Consider the following 9,865-nt stretch of genomic DNA (forward strand, 5'->3'; position numbering starts at 1 on the left):
TGGCCCCTGTGAGTATAAAGCCTGTGCCAGGGGGCTTGTCCTTCCCTCCCTCCCTGCACTCTGGCCTGGGATCTGCATGGCTGGTGCTCCTCAGGGCTCATCCTCTGGGACAAGCAGCCACCACTAAACATGGGCTTCAGAGTGACTGCGGACACCGGACTTCTACCCTCGCCCAGATGGGAACAGCTCTGAGACCACACAGGAAAGGCACAGGACTGTGGGGGCAGGACACAGGCTGGGTTAGGCAGCAGAACCCTGACAGAAGGTTTCTGGAACACATCAGCACATCACCTCCACACGGCTGGGGCTGCCTCCCCCAGACTCTGTCACTGACTTGGTGATGTCACTACCAGCAGCTCATCAAAAATGGGACAGGATTTCCTAAAAAGGAAAGAGGAGAGAAGAAAAACAGGTCCCTTAAATGCCTTGCTGCTGCTGAGGCTGGGGAAGCTCTAAAGAGGGCAAGATGCCTTGGTCCACCCATGGTGGGAGAGAGGGCAGTGGGCGTCACGCAAACACATCCCAAGCCCTTAATATTTTCCGGAGAAATGCTGAAGGTGGTGCTGCTGCTCTCAATGGCTGTCAGTAGGCGGGAATGAGATTACACACACATCTCCCCTCCCTCAGCCTTCTGCTAGAGCCTTTGATTGATTTCCTGTAGGTGTCGGTGAAACCCTTGGCACCATAAAGCATCTGAGGTATTCTGTTAGATATAGAGCAGAGCTTAAAACATATTTTCTTTTTTTAAATTGATGGACTTGTATGCAAGTCATGCTATTACAGCATGGCTGTCTTGTTAAGGAAGAATAAGACCTCTGGTAATGTGTTTAAGTAGAAAATGTGGTTTAATAGAATTTGCAGGTGACCTCAGAGCAGCAGCCAACACAACAGTTGTTTTTCACACTCATTTGGCTGCTGAGTCATGGGTTGCATCTTTCGTGTTTCTCTGAATGCACTGCCAGGTCACTGTTTACACATACTGCTGAAAAGCAGGGTCTCTTCTCTGAAGCGGTGATTTTGTCCCCTGCCCCACACAAGCCTGAACAACTCTGTAACTCAGGAGCAGAAATAAAGCTGCAGAAACTGCAACACATGGGATCTAAATCTGGCGGGAACCCGATCTTCCAAAAGCAAGAATACACAGGCACTGAATTTTGTAACAAAGCAGCTCCTGCTGTCTTCAAGTAAATGCAAAGCCATTTGCATTCAATTCTGGAGATAAAGAATACATCAGTCTAGTAAATGTTGTGCTATTATTTTGCACTATTCTGCTTTCCACAGGAAAAGTTTCTGAACGTTTTGTACTTTGCCCTCTCTTCTTACAATGCAGTAAATATTTGTAACTACTTTTACATTTTCTCAGGAGAGAGAGATGAAGATTATGGCTGGGTAGGTGAAACTCCAAGAGGTCAGGAACCGTTTGGGTTCTTGGCATTCAGGAAAAACTGGTGGGATTTCTCATATTGTGTTGTCATTTGTTGTTGAAAAGAGCATGCACCGAGCTCTGTGATGTACTAAGTGTAACCACCTCCTGCCTCTGTTAGGCAATTCATCTTTCCATTATTTCCCTCTTATAAACCAAGATCATAAGAGCATAAGGTACTGATGTGAAAAGTGATCAGAGAGAAAGTTACCATTGGTATTTACATGGATCAAGAGATGATTAGTCCACGGAAACTGATGATTCAGGAAGACGGTACTGAATTAGAACCCTGTAGAAGGTCACCACTGCAACCCAGCTGGCTAACACACTGCTCTCTGGACACAGAGAATCTCTAGGCACACACTTCTCATAAATCTGCTCTAAATATATGGAATAACCTCCAGCAGTTTTAAGTGGAGGTGCCTGCACTTCTGTGATTCACTTTTCTGTTAAAGCTCAAGCTGCCAAAATCTTGCATGGTTTGCATCTTTCACTGAGGTACCAAAGGAGCCCGTGGTTTCACCTGGGGCTATGAGTGAACAGAACTGCCTATGTAAGGATAGTTAATAAATTTTGTCACCTACCCTGCTGACAAGGTCATATTTTTCAAGGATCAAAGCTCTTCATTGGGGCCCCTTTGGTCTTTGCCAGTGCCTCCAGACACCACCCAGGCTCAATCCCGTTGCCTTTAGACTTCTCATCCTGACTGATGGACACCACTACCACCCTGATGGAATTCTCCATTTTCCTATTATCCTCTTTTCTGTTGGCTACCTTTACTGCTTAGTGACGCACTTTCCTTTGCTGTGCAACTCCTCTCACACACGCCCACTCCTCTCCTTGCAATCAGGCCTACATTGGAACAGAAGTACCACCCTCTGCAAATCCCCAGAAAGCCAAGCTGCTGCAAAGTCTGTGACAGAAACAAACAAGGCAAAGTCAGACTGAAATCCCCAGGCTCCACTGAAATTTAAACTCCCATTTTCACTCCTTTTGGTGAGCTCACTCCCTCTGGCAGAGGGACCAGCTAAGCTCAGCTTTCTCAGGATCTTAAAGAGGCAATTTTGTTAGAATACATCACTAATTACATTATTAAACAGCTGCCATGTTATTTCCCCCCTACAAATCCCAAAGATCTGCTTCCAGTTTGAGAGCTACACCTTTTTGCTTCCCGTTTTGTGCAGGGGAGGCACCTACCTCAAGTATCCCAGAGACTTTCTGCGAGTGGCAGTGAATACTCCCCCAAAACAAGAAGCATCCCAGGCCTCTGGGAAACGGTCTCAAGTTAGATAAAGCAGCCTTGGATGCACAAACCTCTGGGTGTTTTTTTTTCTTTGCCTTCTTGACCCTGATGTGTCTATGTTGGCAAAAGACACACTGGTCTACCACAAGCCAACTAATAACTGATATAATCCCAGTAGCAACAAAGCATTTGTGATCTTCCTGTGCCACAGCATGTTCTCTCTGCCATGTCTAACAACAGGGACTATCAAACCTTGCCTGGTCCTGCAGTAGTTTCACTGATAGGATGGTAGAGCAGCACACAGATGCCTGCTGACCTCTTGGGAAGGTGGGAGCCTCCTGCAGCAAACTCTCCAGCCCCGGCTCAGGCTGTGCCAACAGGCAGGCAAGGGCTGTGGCCACAGCATGTAACAGCCTGACTGAGCTTGTAAACCCCAGGGAACAGTTAGGAGAGGGACTGAAGGAATCCCCTAGATACAAGGGGGAAAAGTAGAAGGATGAAAGGAGAGTGGATGTGGATTTTAGCAGTGTTGTAGGGGAGAGGAGAAAAGAAATCCTCCAAAGAAGCAGTTGTTTTCGCAGTGCAAGGCTTAAATCCATCTTTGCTGCTGTTCAGGTTCATCATTAAGAGTCCAAACTGCCCAAGAGAGACATACCCAAATGCTTGTAACACAGAGATAGAGGAATTAATAAGTTTTTACACTGTTTAGATGACTGGCTGGCAGACTAAGGTATGCATTTCTTTTCCCCCACCAACTACAAACTAAAAGAAACAAAACGGTGAAATCGATGTAAGGCTTCCAGGGAGATGTTGCCCACACAGCTGTGGCTGTGCATGAGGTCACTCCTGCACAGGTATGGGGGGAGCTACAATAACATGGAAAGTCAGCTCCTGGCAGAAAAATGTTACAAGCCACATCCCTAATTACTGAGAAAAGGAAGAAGCAACACAGTATTTAAGCCTGGCAGGGTACAGCAGGCAGGAGGTGCAATAAAATGCAGGTCTACGTGGAAACAGCTGCTAATCATCTGCTCTGGGTAAGATAGAACAGATTTCCCTTTTAAAGTACAAGTAGAAACCTATGATATGTCCTATGCCACTTTAAAATCAAGGCCTGACTGGATATGTGAATACACCTGTAAAAACACACACACACGAGCATACTAATGTTTTCTACAAGTGAAGAAAAGTTTAAGCAAGCTGATTTAAAACTAAATTAAAACTAAACAGGGGCTTCTTGTGCAGCACCTGGTCTCCGCAACCCTTCCCTCTGGTACTGCTTCCCTTTCCCTGCCTTTTACTGATTCACTTAATCCTCTGTCCTTCCTGTCCCTGTGTATGTGAAAGTGCAGAATTTTCCCAAAAGTCTTGAATCAAGGAAGGGAGGAACATTGTTTAAAAACAAGCTTTGATCATTGTGTTTGGTGAAATAATGGTAGCTGGAGGATCATTAAATTTTAAATTTATTGTATTTATTTTTTTGTATTTATTCAATGCAGGTATTAAATCTGGATTTTATACTATCATTTCCTCTAAAGTGGAAGTATTTTTGGGTTACCAGGATGGTTGTACACAGTTTCTATTCTCTCCTATTACGCAAACCTGCAGACAAAAAAAGGTAGTCCCTAGAGAGGCTGCTCACTGAACGCACCAACACAACAGAGTCCTGCACTTGCTGGAATTTTCCACCCAATGGTACCAAGGCTGCTGCTCCTCTCACATGCAGGAACATCTTGAAATAAAGTGAACTGTGCAGGCAAGTGGAAAACTCAACTCCCACATGATAGATTTCTGAAGGTATTTCAGGCATTTTGCACTACAACCAAGTTCAATATCACAAGGAGGTAGGTCCCATCTTTTAAAAGATCTAGCCCTAGCCTTTGTAAGGCCTGACAGATGCCAAGCCTTTGCTGTGACACCAAAGGTTTAATTGTTTTGTGAACTATTTATGGCACTAGCAGTTTTCCTTTTGGGTCAGTAGATCCCTGTGAATCTCTTTTCCACTGGTCACCTTTCTGGGGATGTCTGAAGGACAAGCTGCCTGCACCCTGCCATGGCCCTGTGAGCCCCCAGTGCCCTGCTGGCTGCAGTGTGAGCTGGCAGGCAGGAGCATGTTTACATGTTCAACCTCCAGCCTTCATGGGACACCTGAGCTGGTCTTGCTCTGAGTCTCACACCCACCTCAGGCACCTCTCTTCAGCTTCCCACACAACTGGAATTGCTTACTAAAACCAGCTGACACTAAACTCAGCATAAGGAAAAACCCTCGATGCCTCTCCCTGCAGATCTGCATTGTTGAGCTGACAGTAACATTCAGCCATTTTTGACATCCACTCAGCAGTGAGGGACAGGTGCCAGCTAACAGTTACTGTGTGAGTGAGAAGGGACACACAGAGGGACCAACCAGCTCGTTCTGTTCGTGCTGCCTCTTGACAGCTCTTGCACACCTCAAATAAGCATCTGTAGCTCCCCCTTTGCTCACAGTCCTGCTGTTTCATGAGGTTATATTGGTGGGCTGTGATTTCGGAGAAGCCGTAAGAATGAAGTCACTCTGAAGCTTCCCAAAGTAAAGGAATTCTGATCAGTGGCAGAAGTTTTCCACAGTAGGGTTGTAGTTGCAGCCTTCCTTGGTTTTGGATGTGGTATTCTACTCATTAAGCTGCCTATGAAGACACCAGTTTAACCTTAATCTGCTGATTTTAGTGACTCTTTGGGAGAATTTTACACAATGAAATAGGATATCCTGACATTTTTCTGTGCCACACACTGATATAAGTGCTGTTTAATTTTACCACAAGCTACCAATGCTGAAGTGAAATAAGCAGACCAATCACATTTTGATGGTACACTTTCCCTTGGGCCCTGCAGTTCAAAAACAATGGAAAACTTGTATTTATGAGGAAAGCTAGGTGCTGGAGCAAACTGGGAAAAATTGCTAGACATGTGGGGATTCTGTAACTTTTTATCAGGATGAGGAGTTCCCTACAAAAAATAATTCCCAAGTAATACATAGAAGCAATTACTCCTTGAAGAAAATATTGTTTTTACAAACCTAAGCTGTTGCAGCACTCAAAGTTGTAAAAGGTTAAGTGATAAATGATATGGACCCAGCGACATTACTCACCAGTCAGAATCAAGCCACAGTCACACTCGCACAACTGCAGCGCCTGTCAGGGTTTATGGGGTTGATATCTGAAAGCAAGCCCCAGCAGATGGGGGTCATGTTCCTGGCGAGCAACACCCACCCGGAAAATGAACTCTACTTCAGGCTACATCCCAAGTTGCTTATTTGTATGAAAATGTAGCACTGAGAGTGAAGTTTTCCAAAACACTTGCATCACTGAGGAATTGCAATCTTACTTTCAATATGGGAGAAACATGGAAAATTAGTGGGCAGGGGCCTGGTTAATTGAATCTCTGCCTCAGTTACCTATGTAAGACACTGTGGTCTGCTGGGGAAGCACCTCCTGAGGTTTTTCTGAAAGGGGCCTGAAATACTTCCCAAAACGTTACCCCAGAAGATGTCTTTATTCAGATATTCAGATTTATTATTGGATTTATAATTCCACGTTATGATAGCTGCACTGATTAGATTCCAACCTAATTAAGCTGCACCCTGATTTACATCTTATTTATGCAGGCCACAACACTGCCAAGTATTAGGCACCCCCTGTCAGCTGCTGAATTCCCATCACACCCCCATGGTCTGTAAGCACTGCACAGAGTTCAAAGTACCTTTCAGAACAACAGCTCTTGCTGCAATGACAGAAATGCAGTAATACCATGTGGCTTTTCTAGACATCATTCATGTCATCAGATGTCAGAATGAACTTGTGAACACGTATGAACCTCAGCATAAAGTGCTCTCAAAACTGGCATGAGAGTGGTCACAGCAGAAAGGTCCATTTCCCATCTGTTGGGCACAATGTGTTTGCCACAAAAGAAAGAAGAGAAAGGAATTGAACGTCAGCCCTGACAGACAATGGTTATGCAAAAGCAAGACCGAAAATTTGCTGGCTTATTTCCTTTATTAAGCCCAAAGTAACACCTTTAAAAAATCCTGACTTCATGAATAAATCAAATGCCTTCATTAAAGAAACATTTACTGCCATTTTCTATACTTTATTTTAAGGCATACAGAAAAATATTTAACAAATGTGTATGCAATTAAATGCCAGGGACTGCTAATTACAGCCCTTCTGAATGCCTCTGCAAAACAAAGATACTCAATACAATATGTTAGAAAGGGTGGGGAAAAGAAAGAGAGGAAGCTGAAGACAATCTAATACACATTAGTGCAGATAAATGCTGGCCTTTGGCTACGAGCAGCAAATAAGCCATCAGTGTAACCCCAAATGGCAGCCAAAGGACAATTCAGAGTCACATCCTTGCTTCCGCTTCTCTAATTCATTTCCAAAACATTTCACCTCTAACTAATTATGGAATTTAATGACAGAATGTAAAGGACTGGCTGGGGTTGCAGGCCATTCCAACAAGGCTTTAATGACATATCCTTCAGGTTGCAGAATCTTTATGTACTTAGCAGTGATTTATCATCCCTGGCAGAGGCAGGTACTTCAAAGGCAACCTTATATAAAAAATAAATTCTGCCTTTGCCAAGCATTGGAAAGAGCACTAAATTAAATTTTAAAATCAATTCCGACAGACAAACTCAGTGGGTTTGTCTATCTGGCCAACAGGCAAAAATTTATGACAGTACAGTTTTGTAATCAATAATAGCAATACAGTGCATGTTTCTGATTAGAAAAAACTAAAGATGCCAAAACCAACATTGTTAAATATTTAGGCTGTTTTGTGACAGTCCCATTAAGCAGAAACATAAAACATGCATTTTGATGAATTTCCAACTAGTTTATGTCATACTGTACTTTTTATTTTTCAAAAAAGAATATTAAAACTATTATAAGCTTTGTCACCTGCTGTAAGGCAGAATGATGTAATTTTATTCACTGCACATTTCCTGTTTGTGAGGCAAAAAAGCATAATTTACTTCTTTATAAAAGGGAAATATATATATAACTATATATATATAATTTTATTGGTATTAACATAATGCAATACCATACATTGAGCAAACAGAAAGAAAACATTTCAAAATACATTTTTTAAAAGTATCTCCCTGTAAGATAGTAAGAAATATCAAGTAATTAGCATTAACATTATTACAATACACCCTTAGCCAAATATATTAAGGAAAATCCACATTCTAATCACAGAGATAGAGGCAAACATCAACCCATAGGGGACTCAGAACATAATGATAAATACAATATCTGAATCTACTCTGAGTGACATCCAGACAAATACTGGCCCCAAAACAGCCCTCTGGAGTCTGGGTGTTATACAGAGAATACTTTGTGCCTGCTTGGCCAGGCAGCATCACTCACATGTTTTAGTCCTAGAAGATAAAGAGGAACTGAAGAGTTTAACTGCAGAGTCTAATAAATCTCAGCGTGAGGTATCTTCTCCGTCATCCAAACGAGTGCCAGTGTACCCTCTGGGAATTCATTACAAACCATTAGATAAATGGAAGTCTCTGAAAGGTCTGTACATACCTCCACTTGACAGAATACACTTAGTTTAGCATGACACAGTAAGGAAACTTCCTTCACTAATGTGAAGCACGCTTAAATGACACGACTCTGTCTGGTTGGCCTGAATGGGTTCACTGGAGTTCAGTACAAGCAATGGGAAATTACAGTTACCATGGCTGAATCCCTCTTTAATTCCTCGAGGTGTGCAGAACAAAACTGAGTGACATCAAAGCCCTTCCCCTGCCAAGACCCTCTTCCCCTTCCGTTCTCCTGTGCGGGGGGCAGTATTTTCTGCAAATGTGCTCCATGTAGACTGGATCTGACTTTGTGCCTAGTCCCATTGTGGAAAGGGTGCATTCTTCAAAAGACTGGCCATGCCCTTTGACACCTTCCTGGAGGCCTCATATTCAGGCATGTGGTTGTCTATGCTTTAACAGGTCTGTTCTCTGTTATAAACATCAAAGTTATTCAAGAAGAACTGACTTTCTGAACGGAGGCCATTAGGTTGCTTGCAAGAGGCTGAAGTTGAGTCTCCGTCGTGCCAATTCTCTAATGATAAGTTTATCAACCTTTGAGTCCAATCGGTTCAGTGCCAAGAGATGTGGATCCCATTTGACATGGAGAGGTGCTATCAACTCTCGCAGTGTATTAGCCTAATATGATAAAGCAGTGATACAATATGTTGAAAGATCGGTGATGTGCCATTATTTCCATATCATATTAGTAAATTAGAAATATTATCATGCAAACAAGAGCAAATAGCAAGTCTGGCATACAGTAGCAGCACTACAGAGCCTTTCTAATCTGCATGCAGCTATGCTCGTGAGGACAGAGACATGGCACTGTTCTGCTATTACACCTCACTCCATTAAAATATCCATCCCTGATGCAAAAGAGGTATTTAGGGCAGAAAGTTATATATTCTCTTTTTGTAGATATGTTTTCAAAAAGAAAAAAGAACAGAACAAAGACCAATTAAAAAAACCCCAAACAACCCACAAATAAAACAAGAGAACAATACACATCCTAACCAACTTGGTAGGTTTTCTCCATGTTGAAGACACATTAGCTCATTTGGAAGCACTGGGAAAGGGTCACATGAATGAGGAGAATGGAAGCAAAGAATGTGCCCCAAATCCACCAAACGTGCTACAAACACAGAAAAATATCCTGGTGGCAACTTATGCGTGAACTAGAAAAAGAGGTGGCACAACACAATCTGGCTCCTTTCGTTCTCCTAGCTGACAGTCCAGCGTTGTGCAATGTTGGGTGAAGGATAAGATACAGAGCTAGGAGATCATGTGATTTTGCAACCACACTGACATTACACACTTCCATAAGCTAGGGCTTGAGAACTCGAGAATCTTTGTGGACCTGTGTTAGCAAAGAAAAGAGAAAGAGAGAGGTGGAATAAACAGCATACAGCTAAATTGTTTACTTAGAGTTTCTGTGTGGAAATGCAGTCTCTGCACAGGCAGTTTCAAAAGCCTGGCTGCTCTCAGTGCATTCCTTATTCTATTGTCTACTACACTAAATTGTAATAAAAAACTAAACTCCATGGATCTTAACATCCATTGTCATTTTGAATCCCAGATATGAAATAGCTGGGGGATGTTTTGTTGTTAAAAAAAAACCACTTTGGGA

The 9,865-nt window shown here is 42.8% G+C and overlaps 1 protein-coding gene and 1 long non-coding RNA gene across 2 annotated transcripts in view; both read right to left on the reverse strand.

Moving 5' to 3' along the window:
• CNKSR2 (connector enhancer of kinase suppressor of Ras 2) overlaps positions 1-9,865 on the reverse strand; it is a 173,217-nt gene that overhangs the window by 8,260 nt on the left and 155,092 nt on the right. The gene's annotated exons all lie outside the window — the stretch shown is intronic.
• LOC108445255 overlaps positions 6,676-9,865 on the reverse strand; it is a 16,092-nt gene continuing 12,902 nt past the window's right edge. Inside the window, exon 3 of the long non-coding RNA XR_001860055.1 lies at positions 6,676-9,595. This is a non-coding gene — a long non-coding RNA (uncharacterized LOC108445255). The remainder of the gene's footprint in view (positions 9,596-9,865) is intronic.

Source organism: Corvus brachyrhynchos, unplaced genomic scaffold (assembly GCF_000691975.1).
Source record: "Corvus brachyrhynchos isolate BGI_N302 unplaced genomic scaffold, ASM69197v1 scaffold11, whole genome shotgun sequence".
NCBI lineage: Eukaryota > Metazoa > Chordata > Aves > Passeriformes > Corvidae > Corvus > Corvus brachyrhynchos.